This window comes from Oncorhynchus keta, chromosome 24 (genome assembly GCF_023373465.1).
Source record: "Oncorhynchus keta strain PuntledgeMale-10-30-2019 chromosome 24, Oket_V2, whole genome shotgun sequence".
Lineage (NCBI taxonomy): Eukaryota > Metazoa > Chordata > Actinopteri > Salmoniformes > Salmonidae > Oncorhynchus > Oncorhynchus keta.
The window spans coordinates 7,944,667-7,964,370 of record NC_068444.1 but is presented as its reverse complement, the minus strand read 5'-3'; positions in this window follow the sequence as shown (position 1 = coordinate 7,964,370).

The following is a 19,704-nucleotide window of genomic DNA, read 5'->3' as shown; positions in this document are numbered from 1 at the left end:
AGACGAGGAGTTCGCGCTGGAGTTTAGGACCCTGGCTGCCTCCTCTGCTGGACCATTACCACTGTAGTCTACGTGAGGACGTCCGTCGGGAGCTGGCCTGCAGAGACACCACCCTCACCTTCGACCACCTGGTGGACCTGTCCATTCGGCTGGACAACCTGCTGTCTACTCGCGGACGTCCAGATCGGGGTCTGGTTGTTCCATCCACATGCACACCCTCTCCGATACCCATGAAGCTAGGAGGTGTGGTACGCAGGGAGACTGGACGGGTTTCCCGCTTGTGGCCCCAGAGGTCACACTGCTGGTAGGTGCTGGGTTGGTTCCTTTGGGAATCGAGGTAGCAGGCAGGGCACTCTGGCGTCACCCCAGCTGAGTAGGCACCATTATTATCCAGAGCCCTCTGTTGCACATATGTTTGTCTCTGTTACTTTTCCTGAATTTTTTCCCGCGTTCCCAACATAAGGTGCTAGTAGATGCAGGCGCGGCTGGGAATTTCATTAATAAAGGATTAGCTCATAGTTTAGGGAGCCCCATTGTTCCTTTGGATATGCCACCCCCCGTTCATGCCTTAGATAGTCAACCATTAGGGTCAGGGTTTATCAGGGAGGCCACCTCTCCTTTGAGTATGGTAATGCTAGGGGGTCACAGGGAAAAGATTAGTCTTTTTTGCATTGATTCTCCTGCGTATTCCGTGGTGCTGGGCCTACCCTGGTTAGCTTGTCATAACCCCACTGTTTCTTGGCCACAGAGGGCTCTCAAGGGGTGGTCGCGAGAGTGCTCAGGTAGGTGGTAGGGTTTTCCATTGATGCTACTATGGTGGAAAGTCCAGACCAGGTCTCCACCGTGCGCATTCCCACAGGATATGCTGATTTGGCTCTTGCCTTCTGTAAAAATAAGGCGACTCAATTACCACCCCATCGACGGGGGGATTGTGCGATAGATCTCCTGGTAGACGCTGCATATCCCAAGAGTCACGTGTATCCCCTGTCGCAAGCGGAGACGGAGGCTATGGAGACATATACATTCAGCCCTCCATTTCACCCGTCTCCTCAAGTTTTTGGAGGTCTACGCCCGTGCATTGATTATCGAGGTCTCAATAAAATCACAGTGAGGTATAGTTACCCGCTACCTCTTATCGCTATGGCGATTGAGTCAATGCACGGGGTGCGCTTCTTCACTAAACTGGATCTCAGGAGTGCGTACAATCTGGTGCGTATTCGGAAGGGAGACGAGTGGAAGACGGCCTTTAGTACCACCTCAGGGCATTATGAGTACCTTGTCATGCCGTATTAATGCTCCACCATCCTCCGTCTTCCAATTATTTGTCGATGAGATTTTCAAAGACCTGCACGGGCAGGGTGTAGTGGTGTTTATCGATGACATTCTGACCGAGCATGTGTCCCTGGTGTGCAAAGTGCTTGGTCGCCTGTTGGAGCATGACCTGTACGTCAAGGCTGAGAAATGCTTGCTCTTCCAACAGTCCATCTCCTTCCTAGGGCATCGGATTTCCACGTCAGGAGTGGAAATGGAGAGCGACCGCATTACAGCCGTGAGTAATTGGCTGACTCCCACCACGGTAAAGGAGGTGCAGCGATTCTTAGGGTTTGCCAACTACTACCAGAGGTTTATCCGGGGTTTTGGTCAGGTTGCAGCTCCCATTACCTCACTGCTAAAGGGGGGCCCGTTGCGCCTGCAGTGGTCAGCTGAGGCGAACAGGGCTTTTAGGCACCTGAAGGCTCTGTTTACCTCGCTCGGTTCCTGTGTTGGCTCATCCGGATCCCTCTTTGCCATTCATAGTGGAGGTGGACACATCCGAAGCAGGGATAGGAGCAGTGCTCTCTCTCTCTCTAACGCCACTGAAGCGCCACCCCTGTGCCTTCTTTTTGAAGAAGCTTATCTTTGCGGAGCAAAACTATGATGTGGGGGATCGGGAGCTGTTGGCTGTCATCAAGATCTTGAAGGCGTGGAGACATTGGCTTCAGAGGTCTAAACACCCTTTTCTCCTCTGGACTGACCATCGCAATCTGGAGTACATCCAGGAGGCTAGGAGACTGAATCCTCGTCAGGCAAGGCGGGCCATGTTTTTTACCCGTTTAGTTTTTACCCTGTCCTACAGACCAGGCTCCCAGAACGTTAAGGCAGACGCACTGTCCCGGCTGTATGACACAGAGGAGCGGTCCATGGATCCCACTCCCATACGCCCAGCCTTTTGTTTGGTGGTGCCGGTAGTGTGGGAGCTGGACACGGACATTGAGCGGGCGTCCCGTGCAGAGCCCCCTCCCCGTCAATGTCCAGCTGGGCGTCTGTACGTACCATCTGCTGTCTAAGACCGACTGATCTATTGGGCCCACACTTCACCCTCCTCTGGTCATCCTGGGATAGGTCGGATGGTTCGCTGTCTTGATGTACTGAGGTACTGGTGGCCCACTTTAGCTAAGGACCAAAGGATTTATGTTTCCTCCTGCTCAGTGTGCGTCCAGGGCAAGTCTCCTAGACACCTGCCCAGAGGTAAGTTACAACCCTTACCCGTTCCACAACAGCCGTGTCACTAGTGGGCAATGGGACAAGGCTTACCCCGGCCAGCTAAACCCTCGCTTAACCCAGACGATGCTGGGACAATTGTGCTCCGCCCCATGGGTCTCCCGGTCGCGGCCGGCTCCGACAGAGCCTGGACTCAAACACAGAATATCTAGTGGCTCAGCTAGCATTGTGATGCAGTGCCCTTAGCCCAATGCGCCTCTCAGGAGGCAGTATGTAAGCATTTTCACTGTAAGGTCTACTACACCTGTTGTATTTGGTGCACGTCACAAATACAATTTGATTTGATTAATTTGATTAATTTAATGTAATACAATTGTTTCTTTGTGACAATTATATCTTTAACAGTAGCATTGCCGGGTCTCGGCTCGTACAAGTAGTCTACATTTTTTAAACAGTCAAATAATTTGTAACGGATTCTGTAAGATTATGTAACGGACCCCATTAGGGATTACTAAAATTAATACTGTACTTCAAGCGCAGCGTGCGAGAGCTTCATTCCTTTGAACTGTCCTTCTTGACATATAGGCCTCTCGGGGTCTAAAGCATTAAGGGGTTCTGACTGATCATAACAAACACAAACAGCAAAGAGAAATCACACAACCAGGTAACAGTCTTGTAGAACTGTCCCTGTGGAGAGCCAGGTAAACCATGTTATCACAGCTGGCATACAACAACAACAAACCATAATGGAGAGTTTCTGCAGCTGTAGACTATCAATTATCTAGCCCATTGTGGCTGTGTGTGTGTGTGTGTGTGTGTGTGTGTGTGTGTGTGTGTGTGTGTGTGTGTGTGTGTGTGTGTGTGTGTGTGTGTGTGTGTGTGTGTGTGTGTGTGTGTGTGTGTGTGTGTGTGTGTGTGTGTGTGTGTGTGTGTGTGTGTGTGTGTGTGTGTGTGTGTGTGTGTGTGTGTGTGTGTGTGTGTGTGCGTGTGTGTGTGTTGACTGTGCTCCCTGCCTCTGCACTTTAAAGCCTCCTTGATCATGATACAGACTCTTTGAAACCTAGTGAGTCATGTTTGGGTTAGGTAATGATATGTTTGGATGGGTTAGATAATGATTCCCCCTGGCATGGAGGCTGAAGGATATATATCTATATATGTATATGTGACTCGTTTCAGGAAACTAGGTGTGTGTCGCGGGTCACTACTTCACAGCCGAGTCGTTTGGGGGGCAGAAATGCCTTCTTGAATAACAAACCTGTTTGCAATCTGTAAATATGCATACAATTGTTAAATTACGAGCCAAGTTGGTTACGACCGGAGAAAGAAGCAGTAACCTTTCCACTAGCCATGAGAGATGACTTTTGATTGGTCCACCATATACGCCAGCTATTAAGGTTTTCGTCTGCTTTTAATGATGTCATCACAAACCAGTTTAACTCCCTTTTGGTTTTGGCTCTCTTGGCTTGCCATAGGCTATTTTCTCCATTGTACATGTCTGTGGGTGTCCGCATTAGTATTCCAAAGACAAAATATATACATTCCTTGTAGGTTTATTTTGCTCACCGCATGTTTATGTAGATAAGCAAAACATAGCTCTAATGGATAGCAAGTAGTCCAAATCATGCTATTCCTCCCTTCACTGATAATGCGCTGCCTTTTAGCCTGAAGTGAAGTAATGATATGTTTCTTTTCAACATCTTGAGTTTTATTTGTATATGTATATGGTATAATGTCAGTGGATTGACCGGTTCCTTTTTGGATCACAGTAGAGAGAAGAGGATAACAATGGTGCTGTCGAGATGGAGTGGAGTGGTCCAAGGTTGTCTGTCCACTGTCGGCCTGTCTATTTATTATGGCCATCGAAATGTTCGCTATGAAAATCACATTCAAAGATAATATCTATGGGGTAGAAATCCAGGACCAAGAGAGAATGCCAAGTGTTTGCAAATCTGTCATCAAGGCAAAGGGTGACTACTTTGAAGAGTCTCGTCTATGAAACATATTTTGATTTGTTTAACAACTTTTTTTTCGGTTGCTACATGATTCCATATGTGCTATTTCATAGTTTTGATGTCTTCACTATGAATGAGTAGGTGTGTCCAAACATTTGACTGGTACTATATTAAAATATATACAGTGCCTTGCGAAAGTATTCGGCCCCCTTGAACTTTGCGACCTTTTGCCACATTTCAGGCTTCAAACATAAAGATATAAAACTGTATTTTTTGTGAAGAATCAACAACGACATTTATTGGATATTTCAAACTTTTTTAACAAATCAAAGACTGAAAAAATTGGGCGTGCAAAATTATTCTGTGGTGGACTAACAACACTCATGGCTGTGTTTTTATCTGGTAGACTAACAAGAGTCATGGCTGTGGTCTCCTCTGGTAAAATAACAAGACTCATGGCTGTGTTCTTCTCTGGTGGAATAACAAGACTCATGGCTGTGGTCTTCTCTGGTGGAATAACAAGACTCATGGCTGTGGTCTTCTCTGGTGAAATGACAAAACTCATGGCTGTGTTCTTCTCTGGTGGACTAACAAGACTCATGGCTGTGTTCTTCTCTGGTGGACTAACAAGACTCATGGCTGTGGTCTTCTCTGGTGGAATAACAAGACTCATGGCTGTGGTCTTCTCTGGTGAAATGACAAAACTCATGGCTGTGTTCTTCTCTGGTGGACTAACAAGACTCATGGCTGTGTTCTTCTCTGGTGGACTAACAAGACTCATGGCTGTGGTCTTCTCTGGTGGAATAACAAGACTCATGGCTGTGGTCTTCTCTGGTGGAATAACAAGACTCATGGCTGTGCCCATGAGGACTGTGAGGATTCTATGTCCATACAGCCATGGTTCTTTCAAACACCAGAGCGACTGTCTTGTCTTCTTCATGAAACATATAAAAACAAATGGAGCAGGAGATATGGAGATAGAAAGGGAAAGAGAGAGAGATAGGGGAGAAAGAGACATATAGGGGGAGGGAGAGAGAGAGAGAGAGAGAGAGAGAGAGCTAGGGGAGAGAGAGCAGAGAGAGAGAGAGAGAGAGAGAGAGAGAGAGAGAGAGATAGGGGGAGGGGAGAGAGAGCAGAGAGAGAGAGAGAGATAGGGGGAGGGGAGAGAGAGAGAGAGAGAGAGAGAGAGAGAGAGAGAGAGAGATAGGGGAGGGGAGAGAGAGAGAGAGAGAGAGAGAGAGAGAGAGAGAGAGAGAGAGAGAGAGAGAGATGGGGAGAGAGAGAGGGAGAGAGAGAGAAAGAGAGAGATAGGGGGAGAGAGAGAGAGGGAGAGAGAGAGAGGGAGAGAGAGAAAGAGAGAGAGAGAGAGAGAGATTATTATTGCTATAAACTTGTTACCAACATAACCTGTGGTATATAGGTCTGATATACCACGGCTTTCAGCCAATCAGAATCCATGACCCAAACTACCCTGTTTATTATCGTAATTGAGAGTTTATACACAGGCAGACAGTAAGAAGTGACGGAGCTGATGTCAAGGTAAATAAAATGTAAAGATCCTGTAACGGTTTTCTAGGTGTGAAGGAGAGTCGGACCAAAATGCAGCGTGTAGATTTGCGATCCATGTTTTAATAAACAAACGTAAACACGAATCTAAATACAAACACTACAAAAAACAATAAAAGTAACGTAAACCGAAACAGCCTATACTTGTGTACACTAACACGTAGACAGGAACAAGGACACTAAGGACAATCACCCACGACAAACTCAAAGAATATGGTTGCCTAAATATGGTTCCCAATCAGAGACAACGATAAACACCTGCCTCTGATTGAGAACCACTCCAGACAGCCATAGACTTTGCTAGATCACCCCACTAGCTACAATCCCAATACCAACACCAAAACCCCAAGACAAAACACACCACAATACAAAAACCCCATGCCACACCCTGGCCTGACCCAATACATGAAGAAAAACACAAAATACTTTGACCAGGGCAGATCCTAACTTTCTGTTAAGTGACAGTATGATGTAATGTAATGCTAATGGGAGTAGATTACCTGTGATGTGATAATACATGGTTCAACAGGGCAGCATGGACTTTAATATTGTTTTCAAAGCTGCTCATGTGTGTGTGTGTCTCTCTCTCTCTCTCCCCTTCTCTCTCTCTCTCTCTCTCTCTCTCTCTCTCTCTCTCTCTCTCTCTCTCTCTCTCTCTCTCTCTGCTCTCTCTCCCTATCTCTCTCTCTCTCTCTCTCTCGCTGCTCTCTCTCCCCCTATCTCTCTCTCTCTCTCTCTCTCTCTCTCTCTCTCTCGCTGCTCTCTCTCCCCTATCTCTCTCTCTCTCTCTCTCTCTCTGCTCTCTCTCCCCCTATCTCTCTCTCTCTCTCTCTCTCTCTCTCTCTCTCTCTCTCTCTCTCTCTCTCTCTCTCTGTCTCTGTCTCTCTCTCTCTCTGCTCTCTCTCCCCCTTCCCTCTCTCTCTCTCTCTCTCTCTCTCTCTCTCTCTCTCTCTCTCTCTCTCTCTCTCTCTCTCTCTCTCTCTCTCTCTCTCTCTCTCTCTCTCTCTCTCTCTCTCTCTCTAATCAATTAAATTCGCTTTACTGGCATGACCTAACAATGTACATATTGCCAATGCTTATTTTGGATATTTACAACATAAAAATAAATAAAAATGAGAAACAAAATTGGCAATGGGACAACAGTAACAACAATAACCAAGGGTCAAAATAACCATACATTGAACAATAACAATAAGAGTACAGTAGAGGACATGTGCAGGTTGATTGGTCTGACAATGTCCCTCAACTGGCAGGCAGCAATGTAGCAACGCTTGGCATTGCAGGGCTTGGTAATAATAGCATTTGGTTTATTCTGATTGATTGGACGTTTTGTTCCTGAGGCTTCAGTGTGTTAGTAGAACAGGTTAGTGAACTCAGCCCCAGGACCAGCTGGATGAGGGGACTGAGGCTTCAGTGTGTTAGTAGAACAGGTTTGTGAACTCAGCCCCAGGACCAGCTGGATGAGGGGCCTGTGGCTTCAGTGTGTTAGTAGAACAGGTTAGTGAACTCAGCCCCAGGACCAGCTGGATGAGGGGACTGAGGCTTCAGTGTGTTAGTAGAACAGGTTTGTGAACTCAGCCCCAGGACCAGCTGGATGAGGGGACTGATGCTTCATTGTGTTAGTAGAACAGGTTTGTGAACTCAGCCCCAGGACCAGCTGGATGAGGGGCCTGAGGCTTCATTGTGTTAGTAGAACACGTTAGTGAACTCAGGACCAGCTGGATGAGGGGACTGATGCTTCAGTGTGTTAGTAGAACAGGTTTGTGAACTCAGCCCCAGGACCAGCTGGATAAGGGGACTGAGGCTTCAGTGTGTTAGTAGAACAGGTTAGTGAACTCAGCCCCAGGACCAGCTGGATGAGGGGACTGATGCTTCAGTGTGTTAGTAGAACAGGTTTGTGAACTCAGCCCCAGGACCAGCTGGATGAGGGGACTGATGCTTCATTGTGTTAGTAGAACAGGTTTGTGAACTCAGCCCCAGGACCAGCTGGATGAGGGGACTGATGCTTCAGTGTGTTAGTAGAACAGGTTAGTGAACTCAGCCACAGGACCAGCTGGATGAGGAGACTGAGGCTTCAGTGTGTTAGTAGAACAGGTTAGTGAACTCAGCCCCAGGACCAGCTGGATGAGGGGACTGATGCTTCATTGTGTTAGTAGAACAGGTTTGTGAACTCAGCCCCAGGACCAGCTGGATGAGGGGACTGATGCTTCAGTGTGTTAGTAGAACAGGTTTGTGAACTCAGCCCCAGGACCAGCTGGATGAGGGGACTGATGCTTCAGTGTGTTAGTAGAACAGGTTAGTGAACTCAGCCCCAGGACCAGCTGGATGAGGAGACTGAGGCTTCAGTGTGTTAGTAGAACAGGTTAGTGAACTCAGCCCCAGGACCAGCTGGATGAGGGGACTGATGCTTCAGTGTGTTAGTAGAACAGGTTAGTGAACTCAGCCCCAGGACCAGCTGGATGAGGAGACTGAGGCTTCAGTGTGTTAGTAGAACAGGTTAGTGAACTCAGCCCCAGGACCAGCTGGATGAGGGGACTGATGCTTCATTGTGTTAGTAGAACAGGTTTGTGAACTCAGCCCCAGGACCAGCTGGATGAGGGGACTGATGCTTCAGTGTGTTAGTAGAACAGGTTTGTGAACTCAGCCCCAGGACCAGCTGGATGAGGGGACTGATGCTTCAGTGTGTTAGTAGAACAGGTTAGTGAACTCAGCCCCAGGACCAGCTGGATGAGGGGACTGAGGCTTCAGTGTGTTAGTAGAACAGGTTAGTGAACTCAGCCCCAGGACCAGCTGGATGAGGGGACTGATGCTTCAGTGTGTTAGTAGAACAGGTTAGTGAACTCAGCCCCAGGACCAGCTGGATGAGGGGACTGATGCTTCAGTGTGTTAGTAGAACAGGTTTGTGAACTCAGCCCCAGGACCAGCTGGATGAGGGGACTGAGGCTTCAGTGTGTTTAGTAGAACAGGTTAGTGAACTCAGCCCCAGGACCAGCTGGATGAGGGGACTGAGGCTTCAGTGTGTTAGTAGAACAGGTTAGTGAACTCAGCCCCAGGACCAGCTGGATGAGGGGACTGATGCTTCATTGTGTTAGTAGAACAGGTTAGTGAACTCAGCCCCAGGACCAGCTGGATGAGGAGACTGAGGCTTCAGTGTGTTAGTAGAACAGGTTTGTGAACTCAGCCCCAGGACCAGCTGGATGAGGGGACTGAGGCTTCAGTGTGTTAGTAGAACAGGTTAGTGAACTCAGCCCCAGGACCAGCTGGATGAGGGGACTGATGCTTCATTGTGTTAGTAGAACAGGTTTGTGAACTCAGCCCCAGGACCAGCTGGATGAGGGGACTGATGCTTCAGTGTGTTAGTAGAACAGGTTTGTGAACTCAGCCCCAGGACCAGCTGGATGAGGGGACTGATGCTTCATTGTGTTAGTAGAACAGGTTTGTGAACTCAGCCCCAGGACCAGCTGGATGAGGGGCCTGAGGCTTCATTGTGTTAGTAGAACAGGTTAGTGAACTCCAGGACCAGCTGGATGAGGGGACTGATGCTTCAGTGTGTTAGTAGAACAGGTTTGTGAACTCAGCCCCAGGACCAGCTGGATAAGGGGACTGAGGCTTCAGTGTGTTAGTAGAACAGGTTAGTGAACTCAGCCCCAGGACCAGCTGGATGAGGGGACTGATGCTTCAGTGTGTTAGTAGAACAGGTTTGTGAACTCAGCCCCAGGACCAGCTGGATGAGGGGACTGATGCTTCATTGTGTTAGTAGAACAGGTTTGTGAACTCAGCCCCAGGACCAGCTGGATGAGGGGCCTGAGGCTTCATTGTGTTAGTAGAACAGGTTAGTGAACTCAGGACCAGCTGGATGAGGGGACTGATGCTTCAGTGTGTTAGTAGAACAGGTTTGTGAACTCAGCCCCAGGACCAGCTGGATAAGGGGACTGAGGCTTCAGTGTGTTAGTAGAACAGGTTAGTGAACTCAGCCCCAGGACCAGCTGGATGAGGGGACTGATGCTTCAGTGTGTTAGTAGAACAGGTTTGTGAACTCAGCCCCAGGACCAGCTGGATGAGGGGACTGATGCTTCATTGTGTTAGTAGAACAGGTTTGTGAACTCAGCCCCAGGACCAGCTGGATGAGGGGACTGATGCTTCAGTGTGTTAGTAGAACAGGTTAGTGAACTCAGCCCCAGGACCAGCTGGATGAGGAGACTGAGGCTTCAGTGTGTTAGTAGAACAGGTTAGTGAACTCAGCCCCAGGACCAGCTGGATGAGGGGACTGATGCTTCATTGTGTTAGTAGAACAGGTTTGTGAACTCAGCCCCAGGACCAGCTGGATGAGGGGACTGATGCTTCAGTGTGTTAGTAGAACAGGTTTGTGAACTCAGCCCCAGGACCAGCTGGATGAGGGGACTGATGCTTCAGTGTGTTAGTAGAACAGGTTAGTGAACTCAGCCCCAGGACCAGCTGGATGAGGAGACTGTGGCTTCAGTGTGTTAGTAGAACAGGTTAGTGAACTCAGCCCCAGGACCAGCTGGATGAGGGGACTGATGCTTCAGTGTGTTAGTAGAACAGGTTAGTGAACTCAGCCCCAGGACCAGCTGGATGAGGGGACTGATGCTTCAGTGTGTTAGTAAAACAGGTTAGTGAACTCAGGACCAGCTGGATGAGGGGACTATTTTCTTTGCTCAGCTCTTGGCATTGCAGGGCTTGGTAGTGATATAAGAGGGGGTCACTGTATTTTAGATGTTTTTCCGAAACTTAATTGCTCTTTTTTTAGTTTTTATTATCAGTGTATATTGGCCCTTCATATGCATTCTTTGTAGTTTTCCTCTGGACATGTTGGAGAATCTTACAGAACTCTGCATGCAGGGTTTCAATGGGGTGTTTGTCCCATTTGATGAAATCTTGTTTTGCAAGTGGACCCCAAACCTCGCTGCCATAAAGTGCAATTGGTTCAATGACACATTCAATTGGTTTTAGCCACATTTGAATAGGTATTTCAATCTGAATGAGCTTTTTAATGGCGTAGAATGCCCTGCGTGCTTTCTCTCGCAGCTCATTCACTGCCTCTTTAAGGTGTCCAGTTTTTAAACCTCACTAATTGTAGTATGTGCAGTACTCTATATATTTTGAACCCATTAAGAACTGAGTCCCTGAGATCTGGATCTTCTCTGGAAGGTCATTATTTTAGTCTTTTTGGGGTTTACTGCCAGGGCCCAGGTCTGACAGTACTGCTCTAGCGGGTCCAGGCTCTCCTGTTGGCCATGTGATGTCGGGGTTTACTGCCAGGGCCCAGGTCTGACAGTACTGCTCTAGCAGGTCCAGGCTCTCCTGTTGGCCATGTGATGTCGGGGTTTACTGCCAGGGCCCAGGTCTGACAGTACTGCTCTAGCAGGTCCAGGCTCTCCTGTTGGCCATGTGATGTCGGGGTTTACTGCCAGGGCCCAGGTCTGGCAGAACTGATCTCGCAGATCCAGGCTCTGCTGTAGGCCATGTGATGTCGGGGTTTACTGCCAGGGCCCAGGTCTGGCAGAACTGATCTCGCAGATCCAGGCTCTGCTGTAGGCCATGTGATGTCGGGGTTTACTGCCAGGGCCCAGGTCTGGCAGAACTGATCTCGCAGATCCAGGCTCTGCTGTAGGCCATGTGATGTCGGGGTTTACTGCCAGGGCCCAGGTCTGGCAGAACTGATCTCGCAGATCCAGGCTCTGCTGTAGGCCATGTGATGTCGGGGTTTACTGCCAGGGCCCAGGTCTGGCAGAACTGATCTCGCAGATCCAGGCTCTGCTGTAGGCCATGTGATGTCGGGGTTTACTGCCAGGGCCCAGGTCTGGCAGAACTGATCTCGCAGATCCAGGCTCTGCTGTAGGCCATGTGCTGTGGGGGTTTACTGCCAGGGCCCAGGTCTGGCAGTACTGCTCTAGCAGGTCCAGGCTCTGCTGTAGGCCATGTGCTGTGGGTGACAGAAGGCATAGGTCATCTGCAAAGAGTAGGCATTTAACTTCTGAATTATGCAGACCAACACCAGGGGCTGAGGATTTTTCTAGAATAGTGGCCAATTTGTTAATGTGGCGAAGGCCCCGCCCCTGGTTAAATAATTATGTTCTATATCTTACCAATTTTAATGCTACAGGTATTGCCAGTATACATTGATTTAATTATGTCATATGTTTTACCCCCTACACCACTTTCAATAACTTTGGAGAACAGTCCTATATGCCACATAGAATCAAATACTTTTTGGAAGTCGATAAAGCAAGCGCATATTTTGGTATTATTTTGGTGGACATGTTTATCTATCAGGGTGTGTAGGGTGTAAATATGATTAGTTGTGCGATGTTTTGGTATATCTCTCTCTCTCCTCCACATCCTCTATCTCCTCTCTCACCTTCTCTCCTTCTGTCACTCTCTCTGGCTCTGTCACTCCTTCTCTTCTTCTCTCTCCTTCTCTCCTCTATCTCTGTCTCTCTCTCCTTCTCTCCTCTCTCTCTCCGTTTCCCCATCTCTTCGTCTCTCTCTCTCAACTTCTCTTCTCAACTTCTCTTCTCCACTCCTCTTTCCGTCTCTATCTCCTCTCTCCATTTCTCTATCCTCTCTCTCCTAACTATCCCCTCTCTCTCCTCTTCTCTCTCACTTCTCTCTCTCTCCTCTCTCTCCTCTTCTTTCTCTCCTCTCACACTCCTCTCTCTCCTCTTCTCTCTCTCCTCTCACACTCCTCTCTCCTCTCTCTCCTCTTCTCTCTCTCCTCTCACACTCCTCTTTCTCCTCTCTCTCTTCTCTCCCCTCTCTCCTTCTCTCTCTCATTCTCTCATTCTCTCTCACCCCTCTCTCTCCTCTCCTTCTCCCTCTCTTCTATATCTCCTCTCTCTTCTCTCTCCCCTTCACATTTTTCTCTCTCCTCTCTCTCTCCTTCTCTTTCTACGTGTCTTCTTCTCTCCTCTCTCCTTCTCTCCTCTCTCTCTCTCTCCTTCTCTCTCTGGCCAGATCAAAGCCTCTACAGTCACATACTCTTTATCGACATACAAAAGCAGAACAGAACTAGGCCGTTGTAAAGTGGATTTCTTAGTGGTTGTTTTAATTAAAGAGAGCGAGAGAGAGAGAGAGAGAGAGAGAGTGGAAGAAAAAGAGGAATAATTTGCAATGCAAACATGTGTTTGTTGGAGATATCAGAAGGCAGCATGGTAAAACGCTTGATGTACACCTGCTCTCTCCTTCACAACTCCACATTTCTTTCTTTCTTTCTTCCTTCCTTTCTCTCTGTTTTCATCCTATTTGACAGCGTAACTCTTCGGCCTATACATTGCACGTTAACTTAGATCCTGTTGGGTTGTTTACTTGCTGTGTATGTCTACAGGAAAACAAATATATATATATATATATATATTACAGTACTATATGTATTACAGTAGACAGGATATATATATAGAAACATATTACAGTAGACAGGATATATATATATATAAACATATTACATTAGACAGGATATATATATATATATATATCTATATATATATATATATATAAACATATTACAGTAGACAGGATATATCTATATATATATATAAACATATTACATTAGACAGGATATATATATATATAAACATATTACATTAGACAGGATATATATATATAAACATATTACATTAGACAGGATATATATATAAACATATTACATTAGACAGGATATATATATATAGAAACATATTACATTAGACAGGATATATATATATATATATATATATATATATATATATAAACATATTACAGTAGACAGGATATATCTATATATATATCTATATATATATATATATATATATATATAGAAACATATTACATTAGACAGGATATATATATATATATATATATAGAAACATATTACAGTAGACAGGATATATCTATATATATATATCTATATAAATATATATATATATAGAAACATATTACAGTAGACAGGATATATCTATATATATATATATCTATATAAATATATATATATATAGAAACATATTACATTAGACAGGATATATATCTATATAAACATGGTGTCACGCCCTGGTCGAAGTATGTATGCTTGTCTTCATTTATTTGTTCAGGCCAGGGTGTGACATGGGTTTATTGTATTGTCGTATTGGGGTTTTTGTAGGCATTGGGATTGTGGTTGATTAGGGGTGTGTCTAGTATAGGCTTGGCTGCCTGAGGCGGTTCTCAATCAGAGTCAGGTGATTCTCGTTGTCTCTGATTGGGAACCGTATTTAGGTAGCCTGGTTTCGCTTTGTATGTCGTGGGTGATTGTTCCTGTCTCTGAGTAGTTTCACCAGATAGGCTGTAATTAGGTTTCACGTTCCGTTTGTTGTTTTGTATTTTGTATCGTTATTTCATGTGTCACTTTTTTCTATTAAAGTCATGAGTAACCACTACGCTGCATTTCGGTCCGACTCTCTTTCGACAAGCGAAGAACGACGTTACAGTAGGGTTGTCTAGGAAAGTCTATGGTTTCCTTGAGGCGGTTCTTAATCAGAGGCAGGTGATTTTCGTTGTCTCTGATTGAGAACCATATTTAGGCAGCCATATTCTGTGAGTGTTTCGTGGGTGGTTGTTCCTGTCTTTGTGTTTGCACCAGATACGGCTGTTTCGGTTTTCATTATTTCATTTCTTTGTTTTTGTAGTTTCTGCATGTATAGTTTTTCCTTCATTAAAATATATCATGAATCATCATCACGCTGCATTTTGGTCCGATCCTTGTTCCACCTCTTCGTCAGAGGAGGAGATAGAAGAGAGCCATTACACATGGTATTACAGTAGACAGAATATATATATATAAACATAGTATTACATTAGACAGGATATATATATAGAAACATATTACAGTAGACAGGATATATATATATATATAAACATGGTATTACAGTAGACAGGATATTTAACCATGGTATTACATTAGACAGGATATATATATATATATATATATATATATATATATATATATAAACATGATACTACATTAGACAGGATATATATATATATATATATATATATATATATATATATATAAACATGATACTACATTAGACAGGATATATATATTTATAAACATGTTACTACATTAGACAGGATATATATATATATATAAACATGATACTACATTAGACAGGATATATATATATATATATAAACATGATACTACATTAGACAGGATATATATATATATATATTACATTAGACAGAATATATATATAAAAACATTGTATTACAGTAGACATGATATATGTATATAAACTTGGTATTACATTAGACAGGATATATATATATATATAAACATGATACTACATTAGACAGGATATATATATATATATAAACATGATACTACATTAGACAGGATATATATATATATAAACATGTTACTACATTAGACAGGATATATATATATATATAAACATGATACTACATTAGACAGGATATATATATATATAAACATGATACTACATTAGACACACTAATTCCCAACAGCAAACACAGTGGTGGCTGTATCCAGACGTCCAATCAGTGTACTTTATGTAGAGAGTCATGAACCAACAGTAAAATAACTGGACATTTTCAGCTGGTGTGAATATACTGAAATAAAAGGGAGAGTAAAAATGTTCAATAGAATTTGGTAGAATACGGTAAACATGTTGTCCTGGGTCAGCCCTGGGTCAGCCCTGGGTCAGCCCTGGGTCAGTCCTGGGTCAGTCCTGGGTCAGCCCTGGGTCAGTCCTGGGTCAGCCCTGGGTCAGCCCTGGGTCAGCCCTGGGTCATCCCTGGGTCAGTCCTGGGTCAGTCCTGGGTCAGCCCTGGGTCAGCCCTGGGCACTACATGGGAGCTCAATATGTTTCTAAAAGAAATCACAACACGTAAATAGATTACCAGAAATCCAATATCTAAACAGATTAACAAAAAAGCACAATATGTAAATAGATGAACAGAACGACCAATATCTAAACAGATTAACATAAAGCACAATATGTCAATAGATTACCAGAAAGACCAGTATCTAAACAGATTAACAAAAAAGCACAATATGTAAATAGATGAACAGAAAGACCAATATCTAAACAGATTAACATAAAGCACAATATTTATATAGATTAACAGAACGCAGATTATGTACATAGATTACCAGAAAGACCAATATTTGAACAGATTAACAGAAAACACAAGATGTAAATAGATTAACATAATGTACAATATGTAAATAGATTAACATAATGTACAATATGTAAATAGATTACCAGAAAGACCAATATGTCAATAGATTAACAGAAAGCACATTATGTCAATATATTAACATAAATTACAATATGTAAATAGATGTTCATCCTCTACTAGTGTATTTGTAGGATTTACCTTCACCACTTTATTTTCTTATTATCGGGAACAAACCACTTCAGCCGTTTCACTGGAAGACTGTGGAGAATGCCAATCGTTTATCCTGTCTGTGTCTGGATTGTCCCGCTCTGAGGATTCCATTCCTTCCGTTCCTCAGTTTAATTGACTGTCACACAGCAGACGGTCAGTTAACAGTAACACAGGGATTCCTCACATTCCCTTTAAATATCCCTGAAAACAGATCAATGAACAAGTGACTGGTGTGGAGTCGGAGAGATTGGAGGAGATTTCTAGCTGTTAACTATCCCTGTGTATCTGTCACTGCGTCTGATTCTCTTCTCGTCCTCTGCCTTCCTACTTTAGTTAGACAGAATGCCTTTGAAAACACAAAAATATTTTGTAAATCATTTGGGATATAGACTACAGTATTGCAGTTAATGAACACAGTCCAGGTTGTTTCTACAGCGTGATAAACTGTGCCCAAACGGTAGGTTTTGAGAGATCTTTAGACTGTTTCTACAGCATGATAAACTGTGCCCAAGCGGTAGGTTTTGAGAGAGCTTTAGACTGTTTCTACAGCATGATAAACTGTGCCCAAGCGGTAGGTTTTGAGAGAGCTTTAGACTGTTTCTACAGCGTGATAAACTGTGCCCAAACGGTAGGTTTTGAGAGATCTTTAGACTGTTTCTTCAGCGTGATAAACTGTGCCCAAACGGTAGGTTTTGAGAGAGCTTTAGACTGTTTCTACAGCGTGATAAACTGTGCCCAAGCGGTAGGTTTTGAGAGAGCTTTAGACTGTTTCTACAGCGTGATAAACTGTGCCCAAACGGTAGGTTTTGAGAGAGCTTTAGACTGTTTCTACAGCGTGATAAACTGTGCCCAAACGGTAGGTTTTGAGAGAGCTTTAGACTGTTTCTACAGCGTGATAAACTGTGCCCAAACGGTAGGTTTTGAGAGAGCTTTAGACTGTTTCTTAAGCGTGATAAACTGTGCCCAAACGGTAGGTTTTGAGAGAGCTTTAGACTGTTTCTACAGCGTGATAAACTGTGCCCAAACGGTAGGTTTTGAGAGAGCTTTAGACTGTTTCTACAGTGTGATAAACTGTGCCCAAACGGTAGGTTTTGAGAGAGCTTTGGAAACGTGTTCATGGATAGAGTCTCCTTCTGTGGACTTTTATTTGGGTTTACTATTCAAAACAAGGTTTAGCCGTACATCCTTGACATTATGTTGTGGCTACAAGTACAAAAGGTTCAAAGAGGGAAAGAGCTACATTCACTCAGCTAACGTGGACCCAAACTGTTACAGACCTATATCCATTCTGCCCTGCCTATCTAAGGTCTTCGAAAGCCAAGTCAACAAACAGGTCACTGACCATCTCGAATCCCACCGTACCTTCTCCGCTATGCAATCTGGTTTCCGAGCCGGTCACGGGTGCACCTCAGCCACACTCAAGGTACTAAACGACATCATAACCGCCATCGATAAAAGACAGTACTGTGCAGCCGTCTTCATCGACCTTGCCAAGGCTTTCGACTCTGTCAATCACCAGATTCTTATCGGCAGACTCAGTAGCCTCGGTTTTTCGGATGACTGCCTTGCCTGGTTCACCAATTACTTTGCAGACAGAGTTCAGTGTGTCAAATCGGAGGGCATGCTGTCCGGTCCTCTGGCAGTCTCTATGGGGGTGCCACAGGGTTCAATTCTCGGGCCGACTCTTTTCTCTGTATATATCAATGATGTTGGTCTTGCTGCGGGCGATTCCCTGATCCACCTCTACGCAGACGACACCATTCTATATACTTTCGGCCCGTCATTGGACACTGTAAATATCTAACCTCCAAACGAGCTTCAATGCCATACAACACTCCTTCCGTGGCCTCCAACTGCTCTTAAACGCTAGTAAAACCAAATGCATGCTTTTCAACCGATCGCTGCCTGCACCCGCATGCTCGACTAGCATCACCACACTGGACACTGGATGGTTCCGACCTTGAATATGTGGACACCTATAAGTACCTAGGTGTCTGGCTAGACTGCAAACTCTCCTTCCAGACCCATATCAAACATCTCCAATCGAAAATAAAATCAAGAGTCGGCTTTCTATTCCGCAACAAAGCCTCCTTCACTCACGCTGCCAAGCTTACCCTAGTAAAACTGACTATCCTACCAATCCTCGACTTCGGCGATGTCATCTACAAAATCGCTTCCAACACTCTACTCAGCAAACTGGATGCAGTTTATCACAATGCCATCCGTTTTGTCACTAAAGCACCTTATACTACCCACCACTGCAACTTGTATGCTCTAGTCGGCTGGCCCTCGCTACATATTCGTCGCCAGACCCACTGGCTCCAGGTCATCTACAAGGCCATGCTAGGTAAAGCTCCGCCTTATCTCAGTTCACTGGTCACGATGGCAACACCCATCCGTAGCACGAGCTCCAGCAGGTGTATCTCACTGATCATCCCTAAAGCCAACACCTCATTCGGACGCCTTTCGTTCCAGTACTCTGCTGCCTGTGACTGGAACGAATTGCAAAAATCGCTGAAGTTGGAGACTTTTATCTCCCTCACCAACTTCAAACATCAGCTATCTGAGCAGCTAACCGATCGCTGCAGCTGTACATAATCTATTGGTAAATAGCCCACCCATTTTCACCTACCTCATCCCCACAGTTTTTATTTATTTACTTTTCTGCTCTTTTGCACACCTGTACATGATCATCTGCTAATCTGCAATATTGTAATTATTCGCCTACCTCCTCATGCCTTTTGCAGACATTGTATATAGACTCCCCTTTTTTTCTACTGTGTTATTGACTTGTTAATTGTTTACTCCATGTGTAACTCTGTGTTGTCTGTTCACACTGCTATGCTTTATCTTGGCCAGGTGGCAGTTGCAAATGAGAACTTGTTCTCAACTAGCCTACCTGGTTAAATAAAGGTGTTCTCAACTAGCCTACCTGGTTAAATAAAGGTGTTCTCAACTAGCCTACCTGGTTAAATAAAGGTGTTCTCAACTAGCCTACCTGGTTAAATAAAGGTGTTCTCAACTGGCCTACCTGGTTAAATAAAGGTGTTCTCAACTAGCCTACCTGGTTAAATAAAGGTGTTCTCAACTAGCCTACCTGGTTAAATAAAGGTGTTCTCAACTAGCCTACCTGGTTAAATCAAGGTGTTCTCAACTGGCCTACCTGGTTAAATAAAGGTGAAATAAAAAAATAAAAAATTAAAAAATAGAGTGTCTAACGTGGCCAACATCCTATATATTCATATATAACATCCTATATATTCATATATAACATTCTATATATTCCCTACATGTAGAAAACCTTGACATTTCAAAGACC